General features: G+C 34.9%; 1 long non-coding RNA gene across 1 annotated transcript in view; it reads right to left on the bottom strand.

Annotated features, from left to right (window-relative positions):
* LOC129049888 (uncharacterized) overlaps positions 1-25,777 on the bottom strand; it is a 602,992-nt gene that overhangs the window by 8,862 nt on the left and 568,353 nt on the right. Inside the window, exon 12 of the long non-coding RNA XR_008513264.2 lies at positions 1,406-1,555. This is a non-coding gene — a long non-coding RNA (uncharacterized LOC129049888). The remainder of the gene's footprint in view (positions 1-1,405; positions 1,556-25,777) is intronic.

Genomic DNA, 25,777 nt, shown 5'->3' with positions numbered 1-25,777 from the left:
ATGCTATCTGGGGTGGTCAGAGCCCAAAAATGCTCCCCACGACCTCTGCACCCCCTAGAAGTTTAAGTAGTGAGGCACAGAAGAAGCGAGCCCACACCCCTGTGACACACCCTGCGAGGGGGATAAGGAAAATTCTCCTGTTTAAATAATAGTGAGGTCTTCAACACCCAACTGCCAGCAAAAGATCACTGATGCAGAAAACTAACAAAAATATTCAGGACCTAAACTTGATACTTGACCAAATGAACCTGACATATACAGAATACTCCCCCCAACAACAACAGAATATACGTTCTTCACATCTGCACACTGCATATACTCTAATAAATGACACATTTGACCATAAGGCAATTCTTAATGAACTAAAAAAAAAATCCAAATCATATCAACCACATTTTCAGACCACAACACAATAAAAACAAATCAATACTAGGAATATCTCTCAAAACCATACAATTACATGGAAATTAAACAACTTTCTCCTAGGTGACTTTTGGATAAAGAAGGAAATTAAGGCAAAAATAAAAAATATCATTGAAATTAATGAAAAATAAAGGTAGAATATACGAGAACCTCTGACACACAGCTTAAGCACTGAAAAGGGGAAGTTTATTGTGCTAAAACCCGACATGAGGAAGTTAGAAAGATCTCAAACAACTTAACATCACATGTAAAGGAACTAGAAAAACAAGAGCAAGTCAACCCCAAAGCTACTAGAAGTGAAATAACCAAAATCAGAGCTGAACTGAACAAAATTGAGATGGAAAAATTCATACAAATGATCCACAAAACCCAAAGTTTGTTTTTTGAAAGAATAATTAAGATTGGTAGGCTACTACCTAATTAATAAAGAGAAAGAGACAGAAGATTCAAATAAACACAATCAGAAATGAAAAAGGGGACATTGCCACTGACCTCACAGGAATACAAAATAGCCTCAGAGGCTATTACATACACCTCTATGCATACAAACTAGAAAATAATTGAACAATGAGAACACATGGACACAGGAAGGGGAACATCACACTTCGGGGACTGTTGTGGGTTGGGGGGAGGGGGGAGGGATAGCACTGGGAGATATACCTAATGCTAGATGACGAGTTGGTGGGTGCAGCGCACCAGCATGGCACATGTATACATATGTAACTTACCTGCACATTGGGCACATGTACCATAAAACCTAAAGTATAATAATAATAATAATAATAATAATAATAATAATAGAAAAAAAAGAAACATAAAAAAAGAAAAAAAAGAAAAACAAAAAAAAAAAAAAAAAAAAAGAAAAAATGGATAAATTTCTGGATATATAAAACCCCTGATGATTGAACCAGGAAGAAAATGAATTCATGAACAGACCAATAATAAGTTCCAAAACTAAATCAGTAATTAAAAGCCTACCAACCAGAAAAAGCCCTGGTCCAGATGGATTCACAGCTGAATTTAACCACACAATAAAGAACTGCTACCAATCATGCGAAAATTATTCCAAAAACTTGAGGAGGAGGGACTCCTAACTCATTCTATAAGGCCAGCATTATTCCGACATCAAAACCTGGCAGAGACACAAGAAAAGAAAAAAAAGAAAAGAAAAGTTTAGGCCAATATCACTAATGATATATGCAAAAATCCTCAACAAAATACTAGCAAATCTAATTTAGTAACACATTAAAAAGCTAATCCACCATGATCAAGTAGTCTTCATTACTGACATGCAAAGTTAATTCAACATATGGAAATTAATAAATGTGATTCATCACATAAACAAAACTAAAAACAAATGCCATGTGATCATCTCAATAGACACAGAAAAGGGTTTTGCTAAAATTCAGCATTCCTTCATCTTAAAAACCCTGCACAAACTAGGTGTCAAAGGAACATACCTCAAAATAATAAGCGCCATCTATGATAAAACCACAGCTCATGGGTAGGAAGAATCAATATCGTGAAAATGGCCATACAGCCCAAGGTAACTTATAGATTCAATGCCATCCCCATCAAGCTACCAACGACTTTCTTCACAGAATTGGAAAAAAACTACTTTAAAGGTCATATAGAACCAAAAAAGAGCCTGCATTGCCAAGTCAATCCTAAGCCAAAAGAACAAAGTGGCAGGCATCAAGCTACCTGACTTCAAACTACACAAGGCTACAGTAACCAAAACAGCATGGTACCGGTACCAAAACAGAGATATAGACCAATAGAACAGAACAGAGCCCTCAGAAATAATGCCGCATATCTACAACCATCTGATCTTTGACAAACCTGACAAAAACAAGCAATGGGGAAAGGATTCCCTATTTAATAAATGGTGCTGGGAAAACTGGCTAGCCATATGTAGAAAGCTGAAACTGGATCCCTTCCTTACACCTTACATAAAAATTAACTCAAGATGGATTAAAGACTTAAATGTTAGACCTAAAACCATAAAAACCCTAAAAGAAAACCTAGGCAATACCATTCAGGACATAGGCATGGGCAAGGACTTCATGTCTAAAACATCAAAAGCAATGGCAACAAAAGCCAAAGTTGACAAATGGGATCTAATTAAACTAAAGAGCTTCTGCACAGCAAAAGAAACTACCATCAGAGTGAACAGGCAACCTACAGAATGGGAGAAAATTTTTGCAATCTTCTCATCTGACAAAGGGCTAATATCCAGAATTTACAAAGAACACAATCAAATTTACAAGAAACAAACAAACAACCCCATCAAAAAGTGGGCAAAGGACATAAACAGACACTTCTCAAAAGAAGACATTTATGCAGTCAAAAGACACATGAAAAAATGCTCATCATCACTGGCCATCAGAGAAATGCAAATGAAAACCACAATGAGATACCATCTCACACCACTTAGAATGGTGATCATTAAAAAGTCAGGAAACAACAGGTGCTGGAGAGGATGTGGAGAAGTAGGAACACTTTTACACTATTGGTGGGAGTGTAAACTAGTTCAACCATTGTGGAAGTCAGTGTGGCGATTCCTCAGGGATCTAGAACTAGAAATATCATTTGACCCAGCCATCCCATTACTAGGTATATACCCAAAGGATTATAAATCATGCTGCTATAAAGACACATGCACACATATGTTTATTTTGGCACTATTCACAATAGCAAAGACTTGGAACCAACCCAAATTTCCAACTATGATAGACTGGATTAAGAAAATGTGGCACATATACACCATGGAATACTATGCAGCCATAAAAATGATGAGTTCATGTCCTTTGTAGGGACATGGATGAAGCTGGAAACCATCATTTTCAGCAAACTATCGCAAGGACAAAAAACCAAACACCGCATGTTCTCACTCACAGGTGGGAATTGAACAATGAGAACACATGGACATAGGAAGGGGAACATCACACACCAGGGCCTGTTGTGGGGTGGGGAGAGGGGGGAGGAATAGCATTAGGAGATACACCTAATGTTAAATGACACGTTAATGGTGCAGCACACCAACATGGCACATGTATACATATGTAACTAACCTGCACGTTGTGCACATGTACCCTAAACACAGCCAAATGAATGGGCAATAACTGGAAGCATTCCCCTTGACAACCAGAACAAGACAAGAATGCCCACTCTCACCAATCCTATGCAGAAGTCCTGGAAGTCCTAGCCAGAGCAATCAGCCAAGAAGTCCTAACCAGAGCAATCAGGCAACAGAAAGAAATAAAAGGCATTCTAATAGGAAGAGAGGAAGTCAAACTCACTCTCTTCACAGACAATATGATTCTATACCTAGAAAACCCCATTGTGTGTAACCAAAGGCTCCTAGAACTGATAAACAACTTTAGTAAAGTTTCAGAATTCAAAATCAATGCCCCCTAAATCAGTAGCATTTCTATACACCAATAACATCCAAGCTGAGAGCAAAATTAGGCACTCAATTCCATTCACAGTAGCCACAAAAAGAATAAATATCTAGGAATACAACCAACAAGGAAGATGAAAATTTTCTACAATGAGAATTACAAAACACTGCTGAAAGAAATCAGAGATGACACAAACAAATGGAAAAGTATTCCATGCTCATGGATAGGAAGAAACAATATTGTTAAAATAGCCATATTGCCCAAAGCAATTTATAGATTCAATTCTATTTCTATCAAACTGACAAAGGCATTCTTTACAGAACTTGGAAAAACTTTTTAACCCTTTTCTCATTTAGAAAAAAAGTGCAGCTCGTTGCCAGTGCTCATTTAATTTTACATAAACAAGCTCTTTGAGGCTGAAGCAAATCTAATTTTCAAGGTAAAAATAAAATATGAAAACTGTTCTTGGAGTTATTTCTAAACAGAACTAACAGCAGAATCTGAATCATCAGAATCGTCTACTTTGGAAAAATTGGATGTATCAAGTGACTCTTCGGCCAACAACTGTTTGAGAATGATGTTAACATCACGCATAGGAATGCTACATTTTCTAGGGTTTGACATTTTCAGTGATCAAGAATTACTATATTTTGTAAACGAAAATACCACTACTAAAAAGTGAATGCTCTAAGTAGAATGATGTCTTTTGTTTCCAAAGTCTATATACTAGAGTAATGCGAAAATAATTTTAAAAATGAGATATTTTGTGGCAAAGTTATCGGGGGGTAAATGTTTCAACTGCCAGCACTGGCAGCAAGTATTCTTGGCGCAAATGGGGAAAGAGTTAAAATTCACATGGAACTAAAAAAAAGAGACTAAATAGTCAATGCAATCCTAAGTAAAAAGAACAAACCTGGAGGCATCATTCTACCTGACTTCAAACTATGTATGCTACAGGGCTCCAGTGGCCAAAACAGCATGGTACTGGTACAAAAACAGAAACATAGACCAGTGAAATGGAATGGAGATCCTAGAAATAAAGCAGCACACCTACAACTGTCTGATTTTAAACAAGACTGACAAAAACAAGCAATGGGGAAATGACTCCCTATTCGATAAATGGCGCTGGAATAACGGGCTGACCCTGTGCAGAAGATTAAAACTAGACCCCTTCATGTTATTGTATACAAAAATAAACTCAGGAAGGATTAAAAACTTAAATTTAAGACCTCAAACTATAAAAATCCTAGAAGAAAACCCAGGGAAAACCATTCTAGACATAGGCCTTGGCAAAGATTTCATGATGAAGTCTCTAAAAGCAATTGCAACAAAAATAAAAATAGACAAGTAGACCTACTTAAACTAAAGATCTTCTGCACAGCAAAAGAAACCATTAACAGAGTAAACAGACAATGCACAGAATGGGAAAAAGTATTTGCAAACTATGCATCCAACAAAGGTCTAATATCCAGAATCTATAAGGAGCTTATGCAAATCAATAAGCAAAAAATAAACAATAAAAAGTGAGTAAAGGACACGAACAGACACTTTTCAAAAAAAGATATACATTCAGACAACAAGCATATGAAAAAAATGCTCAACATAACTAATTATTACAGAATAGCAATTCAAAACCATAATGAGAAACTATCTCACACCATTCAGAATGGTTATTACGAAAAAGTCAGAAAATGGCAGATGTTGGCAAGATTGCAGATAAAAGGGAACTCTTACACCCTGCTGGTGGGAATTTAAATTAGTTTGGCCACTGTGGAAAGCAGTTTGGAGATTTCTCAGAGAACTTAAAACAGGACTATCCTTCAACCTAGTAATCCCATTACTGGGTATATACTCAAAGGAGTATAAATTGATTTATCAAAAAGATACAGGCACTTGTATGTTCACCACAGCAATATTTACAATAGCAAAGACATAGAATCAACCTAGATGTCAATCAGTGTTGGACTGAATAAAGAAAATGTACATATACATCATGGAATACTATGCAGCCATATAAAAGCAGAGCCTTGAAGGACCACAAGAAAACTGTTCAGGGGGTGAAAATGACAGTGGGGAAACTGCTATAGGATAATAAGAAAAAGATGACTAATGTTATATACGGGTGGGAAGGTTAGTAAAATTGTTTGTGGTAACATTGAAAAAATAATATGTACTTAATAAATTGAAAGTTCTAATGAAATACATTTTCAGGTACTTGATTTGTTTTAGCTTCATATGATAATTTATAAAGAGAGTTAAAGAAGGGACTATTCTGATTTTGAGCAGAATTTAGAGAAAATATGAAATAGAAGTTTCTCATCCCCAGTGATTCCAAACAGTAAAAAGTTCTCAAAATAACAGATGAACTCAGATCCATCAAATGTTGGGAGATGGCAGTACTATGTGGCCCCAGGTTAAAATTACCATCAAGGATATGGATTTTAGATTATTTGTAGAGACTTCAAATATTTAAGGTGGTGCCTAACACTGAACTAGAAAAAATGTTTCTAAGAACCTTAAGGATATTGTGCCACACAGGATTATAGCCAGGTCAAGGTAGAGAGGAGGTTGGCTTGAGAAAAATGTAGATGTGTATTCTGCCTAATGGAATTACTTCTACTTTGGTATATAAGAAACCTACAGAGTTTTAAAAGGAATTATATCAACTTAGGCTGAATAGGACAGAGATGTTCATTATAAAAAGAGGTCTCTAGGCCCTCATGTTTTCACTGCCAACATGGGCTATTTCATATGGAAAAAGAGTAACTCAACGGACAAAGTCAAGATATCTTGAGCACTGCTGCTAGGAAGCAAGAGGTTCCAATCAAATAAGTGGTGACATGTGCATGCTGGATTCCAGAACTGCTGTGGATTAGTGACTATCAGCCTCCTCTTCCATGCTCCTTTTTGAACAGGAGGGTATACTGTAGATATCTTACGTGTTTAAAAAACATTATGCATTGAGTCTATAAGGGTTAAATAGCATATCTTGTTTTACATAGTTCTTTAGATCAAGAGGAACTACTTGAAGAGCAGCACTCAACAAATCTGCACATCGACCTGGTTTAAATGCTAAGATCCTGCCCTTGTAGATTTGATGCCATAATGATGAGACTTTCGTAAGGTCAAGGGAGAAGGTGAGTATATTTTATTTAAGAGAGGGATGTAAATTGTCCTGGTAAGGGAGTATGCTACCATTTGGAGTATTATTGCATTTTCCAAAAATAACCACAATAATATTTCCCATCCCACATGCTTTTCTACAATGTGGTCTTCCCACCCCACCAAAAAGGTAGCGTCTATTTCTCCACACCTTTGAATGTGGCCAAGACTCATAACTGCCTTGGCTAATAGAATATGGCCAAAGAGATACTGTGTCATTTCTAACAAATCTCAATTTATCTGCTGTCCCCTACTTCTTTTTGTTAAAATATTCTTCAGCCATTCTCCTTTGGAACTCAGCTGCCTGCTGAGAAGTCCTAGCTACACAAAGAGGCCATGTGTTGGCCACATGGAGCATCTGACTTCCAGCCAATAGCCAGCATCAAATGTAAACGATCTGAGCGAGCCATCTTGGACATTTAGCCTGGTCAAGCGGTAGACTCAGCCCCAGCTAATTTCTGACTGCCACCATATGAGATACTCCGAAAGAGAACCACCTAGCTGAATGCAGTCAACCAACAAAACTGTGAGGGATGATAACTATTAATGTGTTTTAAGTTAGTAAGTTATGAGGTAGCTTGTCACACAAAATAAATAGAAGACTGAATTACAATAAGAAGAGAGAGATTGAGAATGGTATCGAATTTTTAAGCCCTTTGATAGCTCTTCCAATTGGGAATAAAATTCAATGTCCCATAAGTTATAATATTGATATTCAATAATTCTTTACTATGTGGCAGTCTATGTTCCAATTGCTTGCATGAATTATCCTATTTATTCTACAGAGCAACCCATAAGGTATTATCATTATATTGTTTTTGTTATTTCTCTTTTGCAGACAAGTAAACTGAGGCCTAGTAAATTTAAATATCATACCCAAAGTTGAACACCTCTTAACTGGCATCAGATCAAGGATACATATTCAGTTTTGTCTGATACCAAAGCCTATGCTTTTTACTACTATATAACGTGATCTATGACTAGAAAGATCATCACGATTCTCCTCTAAGCAGTAATCTTTTTTATACTTGGGAAAATAAGGCAAAACAGATTATTAAGTAACCCCTAGAAACAAACACTAAGTCTGGTGAGTTTTCTTCCTTTCATGCTCCCAAAGTAAAAGATTTGTGTTTGCCATATTGGAAGTGATGCCAAACTTCCAGTTAAGAAACCCAGCTTTTTGAAACGAAAAAGAAGCTAGGTGGGGTGACAGGTAGTCCCAGCAGGTATCCTTTCTTTCTTTAGGGTCTCCTCTGTTTCTAGTGAGTCCCATTTACCAGGGCCAGCTTCTGTGACACAAATATAATGAGACTATGTTCAAACCTCTTTCCTGAAGCTACTAAAATATGCATCAGCCCTGCTGTATCAAGAAAGAATCACCTGGTGGAGGAGGTTAAACTTTCTGTCTTTATTGTCACATGTACCTTTGGCCCACACACTAAATATCTACAGTGTGATTATCTATAGCTTCTCAGGAATTCAACTGTCATAGAAGTAAAGGGCAATCAAGCTCAGTAGAGTGCAAATAGGTCAATATTGGGCTTCCCGATCTATGCTATCATATCACATTATCTTCATATCTGTGGCCTCCAAATAGGTGTAACAGCATCTTATTTTGTTTTCACAGTGTTAGTGAGTTGTGAGTTATATTTATGTAGTTAATTTAGCAAAAGTCTTTGATATCTGTGGCTTATAGGTAGGATTCAATCATCTTCCAGTCTTATACAAATTTCTCCTCATATTATACTACTTTGCCTATTAAAACATTGTTACATATAACACTTTGAACAAGCTTATGAGTTGGTATTAATATCCAGCTTTTAACTGAATACACTGAAACTCACTCTGGTTGAGTAAGATGTTCCAGGTTAAGTGGTTGAGAAGTGGCAAAGTGAGAGTGTGTACCCTGCATGTTTGGCTCCTTGGCATATGTTCTAGTCCTATATAACAGGGGTCCCAAACCCCTGGGCTAAGGACTGGTACAGATCCATGGCCTATTAGGAACTATACCACACAGCAGAAGGTGAGTGGAAGGTGAGCTAGCATTACCTCCTGAACTCCACCTCCTGTCAGATAAGCAGTGTCATTAGATTCTCATAGGAATGCAAACTCTATCGTGAACTGTGCATGTGAGGGATCTAGGTTGCACGCTCCTTATGAGATTCTAATGCCTGATTATCTTAGGTGGAACAATTTCATCCCATAACCATCCCCCCGACTCCCAGTCTGTGGAAAAATGTTCTTCCAGAAAACTCGTCCCTGATGCCAAAAATGTTGGGGACTACTGCTATGTAAGATACTACCTACCTATCACACTTATGTTTGGAAAAAGAAGAGTGTTCATTATAGAAAAACAGCTGTTATTGTAGACAAAGGTATTGAGTTTAAAAATCTGCTAGTGACCCACAGATTTTTGGACCTGAGTGTGTTTGAGACTCAATTTAACATCTGTAATACCAGCAAATTATCATGAAGAATGCAAGACTTTGATAGACAACAATATCTGAAGGTCAGGATATCCAAAACAAACAATAATTTCCTATGTAAATCTGTTTTTCCTCCCATTTTTGTACAAGGATAACCCCTGGTATCCAAGTTGGAAGTCAATCTTTGACTCTTTTTTTTTCTCAGTTTCATTTTTATTTTTAACCAGGTACCAAATATTATTAATTATCTAACCTGTCTGTCACAATATTCCAGTTTTAAAATTTACATTTCCAGTAAGTATTTTTCTGGTGCATAGACAACTGTAATTTCCTCTTTATTGCTCTCATGCCAGAATTGCTTTCAAAATAATATTTTAAAATCTGAAGCCATGCCTCAATAAACTGGCCATATCCAAGTTTCATTTCCAAATTCTAGTGACCGTGCCTCCTCCACTGAAACAAAAGTGGGCTATTCTTTATTATGGAGAATAGTTTTTTTTGTTTGTTTTTTTTTTACATTTTCATTCTCTATGCTATTGCTCACAGACTCTAAATGCTTTCCTTTATCCCCAGTTACATGAAACTTTGAAGTCAGGACTCAAATGCCACTTCTTCATATAAGGTATTAACAATAAGTTCAGAAAGCAATAACCCCTCTTCTATCATATCTCTGTACCTTATGAAAGTGCTACCAAACTCTGTCTTAAATTAAAATGATTTGAATGTAAGCTTTGAATGAGTATGAACCCATATATAACATGGAATTATTATTTCCCAAAATCCTTACATATTGTGCGGAGTCAAATTTCCAGATCTGAAGATTTTTTCTTTATCATTTTTAATCTCCCATATATTTTTATTTTGAAACTATTTTTGAAAGTCCTCTACAGTCTTCTTATTCTGCAAAGATTCACTTTCAAGACTGCAAATATGAATGCTGGGATGCATTGAGGAATTTCCAGTGAAGCCCAGGAAACAAATTAAGATGTGGCTTTGAGAAGTAACACCAGTCAAACATAATTCTAGGACTGGGCAAACAAGACTCTTCTTGTTTCTTTGGGGAGACTCTCATTGTCAAGCTTGAAAATGATGAAGGGTTGGTCTTGGTGAAACGAAGCTTATGCATCTGAGTTCTTAGATGGAAACAAGCAATATGTATGCATCAACTTAGTCGTAATTTTCTAGTTTACCACCACACATAAAACTTACTGTGCCTTTTCCCTTTGGTGTTTTCTTTTCTTCCATGTGAACAATCTTTTCTGAAGCATATATACAACTCAGGCCATAAATTAAGGCACATGTGCTTCTCTATAAACATTCTGTGGCATTAAAACTGAGACAATCCAAAAATTGTAAACTTTCTGTCAAAGTAATAAATAGCTAGAGGTTTCACCTTTGGTTGATTTAGTATTTCACTAATTTAATATTTGTTATTTTAAAATAGTAATTAAGTTTTCACGAGGATTTTTTTCTTAAGGTTATTGCATTTGATGTCATTTTATGAACAAATTAGTAATTTAGGCTAAAGAAACCTAGCCATTTTGGGTTCTGAATTATACTGGAAACATATCATTCATAGTATGTAATACACTGACATAAGTGAATTGAATTTTAAACTAGGATCATTTTAAAAATTATATTTGAATTAACATATCTCTAAACTAAATTCATAGGAAAATGAAACTGAAATGTAGATAAGGTAATGTAAAACAGCAGGAAAAATATTGCCTTATAATACAATTATTCCACATCTTTATGATTATTTCATTTTTAGAAATATATTGTGTGCTTTTGATTATGTATACTATCTATATGGATAAATTTTCAAATCATTAATAATGCTTAAGACATTTGTTACAATACTAAACATCAACATTTTGGGATGCTACTATAATTCTATTGGTTTGTGTTTGATTCTAGCACTATTTTTGGCTTCCATTTGCTTGTGAAATCTTTAGAATCAGCACCGCTAATTCATTCTGGTCAGTTTCCAGCTTTCACAGTAGCAGCATGAATAGAATTTGCTACAGATTCAGTTATGGTGTCACAATGATTTATTTTCCTTTTTAACATAAAATTTATTTTTTAATGTAAGCAAAACCTTTAAAATGAGAAGAAAATAAGCTGTCTTTTCTTTGTGGTCAATGCCCAGAATATTAGCTGAACATCTAGATGCTGTCTTCAAAGTAGCAGAGCCAGTAAACTTCAAAACACCTCTGATGGTTTAGATTACTAGCATTTCAAACCAAAGTCACTTAGATTTTACATGTAATAGGGATAATAACACTTCAGCAAAATCAGCAATAGGGAAGTCTTCAAATATTTAACAAATTTGTGTTCATAAATGACAGTTGTTATAGCACATACCAAAAAAGTGTGTTTAAAGCACAAAACCAAACATGTTTTTGCATACATATTTATAATATTTATGGAAGACTTTAAAACATTCAGTAGATACCCTTGAACATTTTCACCTAAAGTTCTATTTAAGATTCCATTCAAATGTTAGCAGATGCATGCCCCAAATTATCTGCTGCAAAAATTAAATTGCTACAGCATATTCAGTACTGCTTAGATATTCTAGAACTAAAACTGATTGAGATAGAAATGCTTACCCATTTAAACTACAATAAAAATCATTAAAATGAAGCATGGTAGACTTTCCGTTTCAAAATACAAAGAACTTGGAAGTAGTCATTCTCATCCTTACAAAAACAACAGAAAACCCGGAAAAATTGAAATTCAGTGACACTTCTTGGACCCATTAAAGAACTGAGGTCTCAGAGCAAATCATTACCCTGAAATCTGGAAAGGTGAATACAGGGAATCACAGATGAAATCTGTTTATCTGGAGCAGAAACTGCTGGAGCTACAAACTGTTAAGAACACTTAAATGATAATTTTGATTAATTTCTGGATACAGAGTGTGCACTAGCATGAGATAAAGACTTTCTGGGGGCCTCAAGATTAGGAGGGCAACATTTTCATAGTTTGCACTCCAAGAACCATCAAGTTCTTATAGAGGATCCAAGAAAAATCCTCAGTACCCTTGGAAGCAGGAGAGGAGCGTAACTTTGTAAAACATGTTTAGAATGTTCTCCATAACTAAGGTCTGCTGTCGTTGAAGTAATTGTCAGAGCACAATTTTAAAATCTTGCCTCAACCAGGAAAAGGATTCCTACCAATTATGGTGCCCTCTAGCCTATTATCTTACCTAAGGGGAAAAATTAGTCAACGTGGTTGAGCATTTCAAAGAAACACACTGGGAACATTGATTGCATCTAGGATATGAGTAAAGGTGAAGGACAGGAACACTTGTGAAGGCTACAGCCCAGACACCTGGGCCTACCAAAAGACTAAAACTTAATTGGATTTTGGAATGTCACCCCCTATCACTGTTACTCTCTCACTATATTAAGATTGTTTCAGTAGATTATAGCTGAAAGAGCTGCAACATGTACATGTTCTCTTGGTAGCAGTATATAAAGAAGTCCTAAAGTCAAGGGGAGATAAAAACAAGGACACTAGAGGATGTTGAAGCCTTGGGCACCTACAGCTACAACAAGCATTGAACACAACCCAACTCCTAGCCAGATTAACATAAATCCTCCCACCAAAGGCCCATTTACTTCAGTTGCTATTTTTCATCATAGCCTGTCTGGCTTACAAGCAAAAATTAAAATATATAACAAAAGGCAAAAAAAAAAAGTCTGATAAAAGCAACCAGACATGACAACCAGAATCATATACGACACAAATACATGAATTATCAGATAAATGATTTTAAATAGCAATATGCTAAAAGCTGTAATGAAAAAGTAGAAAACATATAATAAAAAGATGGGTCATATCAGTAGAGAGGTGAGAAATTTAAGAGGAATCAAGAGTAAATGTTATACATGAGAAAAGTAACACTGTAACAGAGATGAAGAATGCCTTTTGATGGCTCACCAGTAGATGACACAGATGAGGAATCAACGAGCTTGAAGATAGGTCAATAAAAACTTCCTAAATCAGCAAGAGTGAACCCTAATATAAACTATGAATTTTGGAGGATAATGATGTGTCAATGTAGGTTCATCAGTCATAACAAATGTTCCACTCTGATGGAATGTTCATAGAAGTGAAGGTTGTACTCATGTGGGGGCAAGGGACATATGGGGACCCTATGCTTTCTTCCAAATTTTGCTGTAACTCTAAATAAGCTCCAAAAAAAAAATAAGCTCCAATTAAAAAAAAATCAAAAACTTCCCAAACTCAAGTGCAAAGAGAATGAAATAAAGAAAGTGGGACAATTTAAAAAGTTGTAACGCATCAATAATTGGAATAATAGAAGGAAAAAAAAGAAAGATTGAGGTAGAAAAAATATTTTAAAAAATAATGGGTAAGCATCTATTAAAATTAATGGCAGTAACTGAAACATAGATCATGGAAGCTCAGAGAACAAAGAGAAAATTATGAAGGAAGCAAGAGATAAACAAGGAGCAAGGATTATGGTAGTCTTCTCATCAGAAACCTGCAAGAAAAAAGAGATGGGCAAAAGGACTGGAATGAAAACAAAAACAAAAACAACAACAACAACAAAAAAAACTTTGCTATCCTGGAATTCTATATTAAGTGAAATCACCCTTCATAAGTAAAAAAAAAAAAAAAGAAATAAAGACTTGCTCAAACTAACAAAAAAATTCAGGACATTCATTGTCAGCTTACCTGCTCTGCATGAAATTTAGATCTTCAGGCAGAAGCAAAATAATATAGGTTAAAACTTCAATCTACATAAAGAAAAGAAGACCATTATAGAAGAAACAAATGAAGGTAAAATAAAATATTTTACTTTTCATATTCTTAACTGAAATTTTTAAAAAGCTTGTTTAAAGTAATAAAAATATATTAATACTAGAAAAAGTGTATTGGGTAGTTATAGTATATGGGTTAGTGAAATGAATGACAGTAATTGATATGGACTGAATTGTGTCCTCCCAAAATTCATATGCTAAAGCCTCAGCCTGCAATGTGACTATATTTGGAGATAGAATATATAAGGACAAAATTAAGTTTAAATGAGGTCATAAGGATGGGGTCCTCATTATAGGATTAGAGTACTTGTAAGGAGAGACAACAGAGAGCTCAGTCTCTCTAAGGCTAAGAACCTTCAAGGAGTTCATTGCACCCCCCCTGCGACATCCACCAGAACAGGTTGAAAGACCCATAGATATTTCACATCACAGGACTCTGTGCAGACAACCCCCAGTACCAGCTCCAGGCTGGGTAGACTTTCTGGGTTGCTAGACCCAGAAGAAAGAAAACAATCACTGCAGTTTAGCTCACAGGAAGCCACATCCATAGGAAAAAGGGGGAGAGTACTACATCAAGGAAACATGATGTGTGACAAAAGAATCTAAACAACAGCCTTCAGCCCTAGACCTTCCCTCTGACAGAGGCTACCCAAATGGGAAGGAACCAGAAAACCAGCCCTGGTAATATGACAAAACAAGGTTTGTCAACACCCCCCAAAAATCACACTAGTTCACCAACAATGGATCCAAACCAAGAAGAAATTCTTGATTTACCTGAAAAAAGAATTCAGGAGGTTAGTTATTAAGCTCATCAGGGAGGCACCAGAGGAAGGTGAAGCCCAGTGCAAGAAGTCCAAAAACTGATACCAAAAGTGCAAGGAGAAATAATCAAGGAAATAGATACCATAAATAAGAAACAACCAAAACTTCAGGAAAAAATGGACACACTTATGGAAATGCAAAATGCTCAGGAAAGTCTCAGCAATAGAATTGAACAAATAGAAGAAAAAAATTAAGAGCTCCAAGACAATGTCTTCAAATTAACCCAATCCAAGAAAGATTAAAAAAAATAATAAGAAAATATGACCAAAGCCTTCAAGAAGTCTGGGATTATGTTAAATGGCCAAACCTAAGAATATTTACTGTTCCTGAGGAAGAAGAGCATTCTAAAAGCTTGGAAAATATATTTGGGAGTATAATGGAGGAAAACTTCCCCAGCCTTGCTAGAGACCTAGACAGCCAAATACAAGAAGCACAAAGAACACCTCGGAAATTCATCACAAAAAGATCATCCCCTAGACACACTGTCATCAGGTTATCCAAAGTTAAGACAAAGGAAAGAATCTTAAGAGTTGTGAAACAGAAGCACAAGGTAACCTATAAAGAAAAAATCTATCAGATTAACAGCAGATTTCTCAGTAGAAACCCTATGAGCTAGAGGGGACTGGAGCCCTATCTTCAGCCTTCTCAAACAAAGCAAATATCAGCCAAGAATTTTGTATCCAGCGAAACTAAGCATCATATAAGATACACTCTTTTTCAGACAAACAAATGCTGAGAGAATTTGCCACTACCAAGCCACCATTACAAGAACTGCTAAAAAGAGCTCTAAATATTGAAACAAATCCTAGAAACACATCAAAACAGAACATCTTCAAAGCATAAATAACACAGGACCTATAAAACAGAAATACGAGTTAAAAAGCAATAATGAAAAACAAATAAGCCAAAGTACACAGGTAACAAATAGCAAGATGAATGCAATGGCACTTCACATCTCAATACTAACATTGAGTGTAAATGGCTTAAATGATCCACTTACATGTTACAGAACCACAAAATGAATAAGCACTCACCAACCATCTGCTGCGTTCAGGAGACTCACCTAACACGTAAAGACTCACAGAAACCTAAAGTTAGGGGGTGGAAAAAGGCGTTTCATGCAAATGGACACAGAAAGTGAGCAGGGGTAGCTATTCTTACATCAGAGAAAACAAACTTTAAAGCAACAGTGGTTAAACAAGACACAGAGGGATATTATTATATAATGTTAACAAGCCCTGTCCAACAGGAAAATATCACAATCCTAAATATAAATGCATCTAACAATGGAGCTCCCACATTTTTAAAGCAATTATTAATAGACCTAAGAAATGAGATAGACAGAAACACAATAATAGTGGGGGACTTCAGTACTCCACTGGCAGTACTAGACAGGTCATCAAGACAGAAAGTCAACAAAGAAACCATAGATTTAAACTATACCTTGGAACCAATGGACTTAACAAATATACACAGAACATTTCATCCAACAACCACAGAATACACATTCTATTCAACAGAGCATGGAACTTTCTCCAAGATAGACAATATGATAGGAGATAAGACAAGCCTCAGTAAATTTAAGAAAATTGAAATTATACAAAGCACTCTCTCAGGTCACGGTGGAATAAAACCGGAAATCAACTCCAAAAGGAAACTTCAAACCATGCAAACACATGGAAATTATGTAACCTGCTCCTGAATGAGCAATGAGTCAAAAGTGAAATAAAGATGGAAATTTAAAAATTCTTCAAACTGAACGACAATAAAGACAAAACCTATCAAAACCTCTGGGTTATAGCAAAGGCAGTGCTAAAAGGAAAGTTCATAGTCCTAAATGCCTACATCAAAAAGCACAAACTGAAATTCTAAGGTCATACCTCAAGGAACTAGAGAAGCAAGAACAAAACAAACCCAAACCTAGCAGAAGAAAGGAAATAACTAATATCAGAGCAGAACTAAATAAAACTGAAACAAATAAAGAAACAAAAATACAAAAGATAAATGAAACAAAATCTGTTTCTTTGAAAAGATAAATAAAATTGATAGACCACTAGCAAGATTAACCAAGAAAGAAGAGAGAAGATGCAAATAGCCTCATTAAGAAATGAAACAGGAGACAACTGACACCACTGACCCGATGAATTTACAGCAGAATTCTACCAGACATTCAAAGAAAAATTGGTACCAATCTTTTTGACACTGTTCCACAAGATAGAGAAAGAAGGAACTCTCTTTAATTCATTCTATGAAGCCAGCATCACCCTAATACCAAAACCAGGAAAGGACATAACCAAAAAAGAAAATCACAGACTGATATCCTTGATGAATATAGATGCTAAAATCCTTAACAAAATACTAGCTAACTGAATCCAACAACATATCAAAAAGATAATCCACCATGATCAAGTTTTCCTACCAGGGATGCAGGGATGATTCAACATACACAAGTCAACATATGTGACACACCACATAAACAGAATTAAAAACAAAAATCACATGATCATCTCAATAGATGTAGAAAAAGCATTCAACAAAATCCAGCATCCCTTTATGATTAAAACTCAGCAAAATTGGCATACAAGGGACATACCTCAATGTAACCAAAGCCACCTATGAAAAACCCACAGCCAACATAATACTGAATAGGGAAAAGTTGAAAGCGTTCCCTCTGAGAACTGGAACAAGATAGGATGCCCACTCTCACCACTCTTCTACAACATAGTACTGAAGTCCTAGCCAGAGCAATCAGACAAGAGAAAGAAATAAAGGGCACCCAAATCGATAAAGAGGAAGTCAGACTGTCACTGTTTGCTTATGATATGACTGTTTACCTTGAAAACCCTATAGACTCCTCCAGAAAGCTCCTAGAACTGATAAAAGAATTCAGCAAAGTTTCTGGAATGCAATATTCATGTAAAACAATTAGTAGCTCTTCTATACACCAATAGCGACCAAACTGAGAATCAAATCAAGAACTCAACCCTTTTACAATAGCTGCAAAAAAAAAAAATACTTAGGAATATATATAACAAAGGAGTCCAAAGACCTCTACAAGGAAAACTACAAAACACTGCTGAAAGAAATCATAGATGACACAAACAAATGGAAAGACATCCCATGCCCATGGATGAGTAGAATCAAAAATTGTGAAAATGATCATAATGCCAAAAGCAATCTACAAATTCAATACAATCCCCAGAATATACCACCATCATCCTAAACCGAATTAGAAAAAAATTCTAAACTTTAGATGGAATCAGAAAAGAGCCTGCATAGCCAAAGCAAGACTAAACAAAAATAACAAATCTGGAAGTATCATACTACTTGATTTCAAACTATACTCTAAGGCCATAGTCACCCTGACAGCATGGTACTGATATAAAAATAGGCACATAGACCAATGGAACAGAATAGATAACCCAGAAGTAAACCCAAATATTTAAAGCCAACTAATCTTCAACAAAGCAAACAAAAACATAAATGTGGGGAAAGGACACCCTATTAAACAAATGGTGCTAGGATAATTGGCTAGCCACATGCAGGAGATTGAAACTGGATCTTTATCTCTCATCATATACAAAAATCAACTCAAGATAGATTAAAGACTTAAATCTAAGGCCTAAAGCTATGAAAATTCTAGGACATAACATTGGAAAAACCCTTCTAGAAACTGGCTTAGGCAAAGATTCCATGACCAAGAACACAAAAGCAAATGCAATAAAAACAAAGATAAATAGTTGGGACTTAATTAAACTAAAGAGCTTTCGCATGGCAGAAGGAACAGCCAGCAGAGTAAACGGATGACCCACAGAGTGGGAGAAAATCTTCACAATATATACATTTGACAAAGGACTAATATCCAGAATCTACAATGAACTCAAACAAATCAATAAGAAAAAACAAATAATCCCATCAAAAAGTGGGCTAAGGACACGAATAGAGAATTCTCAAAAGAAGATATACAAATGGCCAACAAACATAAGAAAAAATGCTCAACATCACTAGTGATCAGGGAGATGAAAATCAAAAAACCCACAGCCAACATAATACTGAATGGGGAAAAGTTGAAAGCATTCCCTCTGAGAACTGGAACAAGATAGGATGCCCACTCTCACCACTCCTCTGCAATATAGTACTGAAGTCCTAGCCAGAGCAATCAGACAAGAGAAGGAAATAAAGGGCACCCAAATCGATAAAGAGGAAGTCAAAGTAAGGTGATACCTTACTTTGGAGTACCTTACTCCACCTTTGATACCACCTTACTCCTGCAAGAATGCCCATAATAACAAAATAATAATAAAAAAACAGTAGATGTTAGCATGGATGCAGTGATCAGGGAACACTTCTACACCGCTGGTGGGAATATAAACTAGTACAGCCACTATGGAAAACAGTGTGGAGATTCCTTAAAGAACTAAAAGTAGAACTAACATTTGATCCGGCAATCCCACTAAGTATCTACCCAGAGGTAAAGAAGTGACTATATGAAAAATATACTTGCAAACTCATATTTATAGCAGTACAATTCACAATTGCAAAATCATGGAACCAACACAAATGCCCATCAATCAGTGACTGGATAAAGAAACTGTGGTCTAGATATACAATGGAATACCACTCAGCCATAAAAAGGAATGAATTAACAGCATTTGCAGGGACCTGGAAGAAATTGGAGACTATTATTCTAAGTGAAGTAACCCAGGAATGGAAAACCAAACATTGTATGTTGTCACTGATGTGTGGGAGCTAAGCTATAAAGATGCTAAGGCATAATAATGATACAATGGAATGTGGGAACTTGGGGGAAAAGTGGGAGGGGGCAAAGGATAAAAGACTACAAATATGCTGCAGTGTATAATGCCTGGGTGATGAGTGCACCAAAACCTCACAAATCATCACTAAAGAACTTACTCATGTAACCAAATACCACCTGTACCCCAATAACTTACGGAAAAAAAACAGTGTGAGATCACAAAAAAATATGAAGGATTTAGATTAGTTAAAATGTATTTTATACGATCTAATGACGTCACTAAAAAACAAGTTAAATGAGTATGAACCTAACAACTGAGCATCAAAATATATGAGGAAAAAAACTGATAGAACTGAAAAGAAAAATAACCCAATCCACTATTATAGTCAGAGACATCAACAGTCTTGTCAGTAGTTATAGATCAATTAGTCAAAAAATAAAGATGAATATATATGACCTGAACAGCAATAAACTTGATCTAAATTACACCTGTAGATTTCTCTGGTCAACAGTAGAATAAATATTCTCAAGCTTACATTGAATGTTCACCAAGATAGACTGCATTCCAGGCCATAAAATATACCTTAACAATTTTAAAACAATAGAAATTATATTCTCTGTCTACAGTGGAATTAATTTAGACATCAATAATAGAAAGATAGATACAAATTCCCAACAATTTGGAAATTAAACAACGCACTTCTAAATAACCCATGAGTCAAAGAAGTCCCCAGATAAGTTTATAAATATTTTAACTAAGTAAAAAATGAAAGTACAACTAATTAAAATTTGCAAAACTCAACTAAAGCAGTCCTGGGAGGGAAAAGTATAGCAATCAGCATATATTTAAAAAGTAGAAAGATCTAAATTTAATAACCTAAGATTCTAGTTTAGAAAATTAGATAAAGAAGCACAAAAAGCAACTCCAGACTATGTATAATCCATGAATATAGAGACATATGAAGTATGGCTATGTTTATATTTGCTTTTCTTAAATACACAATGATGTGGTTCCTGACATTTTATAACCAACAATGGTTGTCTTAAATATCACGGAAATACTGTAAGATCTAGAGCTCATTTACTATAAACATTGCTTTAGATTACCAAGAAGTTCAAGGTATCAGAATTTGAGTGAGTATAAAAACTTAAAATAATAAACAAGTTTGCCTTTGGAAGTGATACACCAAGATCCTAATATTTTCATAATTTTCTTTATGTTAATTTTACGATGAAAGAATAAAAGTGGGTAATGTAAATAAATACAGATAAAAGCTTAAAATAAAAATGTAAATAATAAAAAGGAGTATAAATTTATAACTGTGACAAATTAATTTTAAGTATAGAATTTAAATGTGTCACATGTGGACTCTTTAATATCTTCTTATAAATTTAGAAGTCTAGGGGAATATAGTATATTTCTGTTCATCTGAACTAACAATTTAAAACAATCTCTAGAGGAGGAGTTTACTAACTTGTTTTTTATATATTTTAAAGAGGCATTTTTTCATAAAATAAACCTTGACTAAATTAAGCTGTTTTCTAGGGTCCAAGTTGCAATAAAAAATACAGATGAAGTGTGTGTGTGTATATATATATGTACATATATTTGTATATACACTATATATGTGTATATATACGTGTGTGTGTGTGTGTATATATATATATATTTATGTCAGGAGCTGCACTTTGACATAATGGGCTATTGAGTAAAAACATGTATATAGTTAAAACTTTTACTAAGCATCAATTTGACACATTGAAGTAGACATCATATGAAATGAACCTCCATGTACCCATCATAGAGTTTCAACAATTATCAATTCATGAGACTTGTGAACTCACCCATTTTCCAAATCCATATGATTATGAAGTAAATCTCAGATATCATGTTATTCCATCCATAAATATTTCACTAAATCTCTCAATGATAGAGCTTTAAAAACATATTACTTTTATAAAAAAAGTTGATTTCTTATTATCTTTAAATACCTTATCAGTGGTCAAATTTCCAATCGTTTGTCATAAATGTCATGCTTCTATTTTAGTTTGTTTGAGGCAGAAGTCAAATAAAGTCCACATTTTATGATCAGTTGACATGTCTCATATTTCTTCAATATCTGTATTTTCCTTCTCACTACATATTTGTTGAGGGAAACAGGTATTTAGTCCTACGGAATATTTCTCCATCTGGATTTTGCTCATTGCATTCCTGTGGTATACTTACACACACACCTCTACCCTCTACATTTCCTATAAAATAAACATTAAGTTTAGATTAAATTCCAGTAAGATTTTGAGGAGGCAGGTGCTTTACAGGTGATGATTCATGATCACTGCTTAGATCCAATGAACTAATTAGGCATTGCAGACTATTTATATTCTAATTCTACCATTCCTTCTTTAATTACCTGGAACTTTTGCATTAAAAAAATCTCACTCTCATTGATTATTCTTGCTTATTTTTCACTTTATCAGGTTTCAAAATAATGAACTGATTTACTAATATTCTTCAACACTGAATAATTAGCATATTTAATTTTAATTTTATTTTATTTTATTTTGTTATTTATTTTGTTTGTTTGTTTGAGACAGGATCTCACTCTGTCATCCAGGCTGGAATGCAGTGGCACAATTATGGCTCACTACAGCTTTGGCCTCCTGGGCTCAAGCAATCCTCCACCTCTGCCCCCTACCACTTCAGCCCCCAGTAGCAGGGAATATAAGCATGTGCCGTCACACCCAGCTAATTTTTGTATATGTACTTTTTTTTTTTTTTTTTTTGAGAGCCAGGACTTTGCCATGTTGCCCAGGCTAGTCTCAAATTCCTGGGCTCAAGTGATCTACCCACCTCCCCTTCCCGAACTGTGGGGATTACAAGAGTGAGCCACTGAACTAGCCCAGCATCTTTTAAAGTATCATTATGACTTAAAAATACATGATAAACATTAAAATTTTAAAATATGTTATTTTTGCTATGTTGGTCAAATTGTCCCATATCTGAGCAATGGGAGCCTATTCACATAGGCTCCTAATTTTTTTTTTTTGGGCAATCATGTGTTTTTATATTTTTCTAGATTTCTTATATGACAATATGTTTCAGGATCATCTTGCACATTTTCTGTTCCAGACCCGAAGTCAGTCTTTTATCTGAGATCTAACTCCTTTTTTTTCCCTCTCTTTTTGAAAATACCATTTAGGGATCACAATCTGTGTACAAGTGGTGCTTTCTGCTACTGAATTAGTCATTTTTTAAAACATATACAAAGTTCATAAAAAGTGTTTAATCTGTTAACACAAACTGTTAAGAGTTACAGTATAAACTTTGAAGCTATATCGAATAAGTGTACCAAGTATATAACTTAAATGTCCTAAGTCTTTGAATGTATGTGATTTTGTAAAAATTTACCGAAAATCTTTGACAACAGGAAACAAATATTTTGGAATTCACTGACTCAAATCCAATTTTATTTTTATCCTAGAAGAGATTATTTATTTTAGCGTATGTGTTTTACAGATTAAGGGACTTATGCACAAATGGAATAACTGATTTTTCTGAATGACGGTGACACAGTTCACATTTATGTAAATAAAATTCCATATCTCCTTTATCCTACACAAATACTCCTTTCAGTTCACTCTGCTGTGCAACCTCATACTATTTTTTTCCTTTACTTTAAAATCTTGAGTCTCATGAATTCCTAACACAATATAAAAATGTAAAGACACAACTAGGCAACATTATTTTTCCAAGGGGTGTATATTAATAATGAAGGGAAATGTCATAATTCATTATTATCAGAGAGTTGTTTCAAGTCTTTGAAATAGGTGCCCCTTAGCCAATTGTTTTCCAAATGTTTAGCCTTGAAATTTGTTCAAATAAAACTTTAAAGCATCCCTTAATATGACTTCTTTTAACTTTGAAAATCTCTTCTCGAAATATCAACCTTTGGAAATCACTCGGACCGAATGTTTTTCTCCAATCATGTTAAAACTCCTCTAAAACTTCTCACAGCATAACAATTCTAGAATGGAAACACTGAACAGAGTTTTTTTCTTTGTTTCTGAAACTTTTATTAATTTCAGTAAGCCTCCTATCAGGACAGAAGGAATACATTTTGCCCCTTGGTTTTAACTTTTTCAGTGGCAGAAAATTGCTTCCAGGCATATCATTAAATACTGGTGTGCCTACTAATTTTCTCCTGTCACCAGAAGATACCACTTGATACCCTGTCAGTGCTTCAGCCTCCTTTCCATTCAACATGTGATTAGCTAGGAGATGGGTCAGACAGATGCAGCTACGTGAAATTATACAATACATGATGCATCACCACTCATTTTTGAAAGAATAGATTTTTTTTGCAGCCCAATAAATCAAACCTGTGCAAGCAATCTCTATTCTATAATTATCATAATATTCTGATGCCTCTGTGTATCAGAAAATAAAGGGCAGATACTTTCTGTAAATAAATAGACCTTTTCCAAGTTTACTTCTTAAATCTTTACAACTGTGCCCACATAAGGCTAAGGTGTTTAGCCTCTAGGGAGGAGTATCATTATGGATAATGCCAAGTACTGAAAGGAACACATTTAATCAGACATAGAGGTAAACCTATTACATTTTGAAATTTAGGCCATTTTCTATATTTGCACTTTTCCATTTTAAAAAGTGCTTTTTAAATTTATAGTGCATACATTGTCTCTAATTTCTAACATGTGAAGGATATAATTACAGGCTGTCATAAGAAATATTTGAAATGGATTAAACTAGAGGCCACTACTACATATTCCCTTAAAAATACTTTTATGCACAGCAATTGAAATTATGAATGTTTGATTTATTCACCACTTTCAAAAATATTTTTAAAAGTATATTTGTCTATGATACCTGAATCATTAGAATTCACGTAAATCTTTTCTATATTAATACTCATTTTATATTTTGCTATTTTCTTTGCAGATGTGAATTACTAGCATTCACTGTTAGGTGAGGAAGCCAAAATGTTTTAAATAAAAAACTTTGTTACTTATATCTCTTAATTAATTTATACAATTTTAAGAATAGATTTTCACTGAAAGATTATGCTTTTAAACTCTTTTCAAAATTTCTACACATTTATGTAACATGGAAAATTTAAATGTTTCCATCCTTTCAAAGTTGAGTCTGCAAGACACTGAAATAAATGATCAACTCAAGAAAACTAGGGACTTCAAGTAAATACGTAAATGAATATACTGGAAATCATATCTGAAAAAATATATAATTTGACTGAGAAGCCAATCCACAAAAATGATCAGTCAGCTTGCCCAATATGAAACAAAGGGTGAGGTGGATATGTACTGACACATGAAAGTATAAAATATAATGATTTTGATGGTCATTTTCCAAAGTCTAATCTTGTAATCGATAAAGCAAAAACTAATTTAGAGAAAAACGCCTTCTCTCAACTACTGTTATATCAGCAATTTTGACAAAGCACTTTCAGCAAAGGTATTTGTAGGCCTTTGCTTTAGGGACATATAGTTCTACTTGTTTTACTCAGAGTCCATCAATCTAATAATTGAAGACTAGGTTTTACTACAGCAAATATTTTGCTATGATGCTCATGGCAGCACCGATGGTCCTTTTCCTCATAATGCCTGCAGTCTGGTACTTTGTCCTTGTATAATTCCCTCCCCTTGGGTGTGGGTGAGGCCTGTGACTTGCCTGTAACCAACAGAATGTGGCACAAGTGTTAAAATATCACTTCCGTGACTACATTATATTATACAATATGAGATTTTATCTTGTTTGCAGGCTCACTCTGGAGTCTCTCTCTTCCCTTACTGGCTTGATAAAATAAATGATGATGTTGGGAGGTCCATGAGGCAAGAAGTTGAGGATGGCCTGTGACACCAGCTAGCAAGAAGCCAGGGACTCTTACCACTGCAAGGGAATAATTTCTGCAATGACCTTAATGAATTTGAATGCAAATTTATTCCCTGATA

The sequence above is a fragment of the Pongo abelii genome, chromosome 15 (assembly GCF_028885655.2).
Source record: "Pongo abelii isolate AG06213 chromosome 15, NHGRI_mPonAbe1-v2.0_pri, whole genome shotgun sequence".
Taxonomy (NCBI): domain Eukaryota; kingdom Metazoa; phylum Chordata; class Mammalia; order Primates; family Hominidae; genus Pongo; species Pongo abelii.
This window is presented reverse-complemented; position numbering and strand designations above follow the sequence as displayed.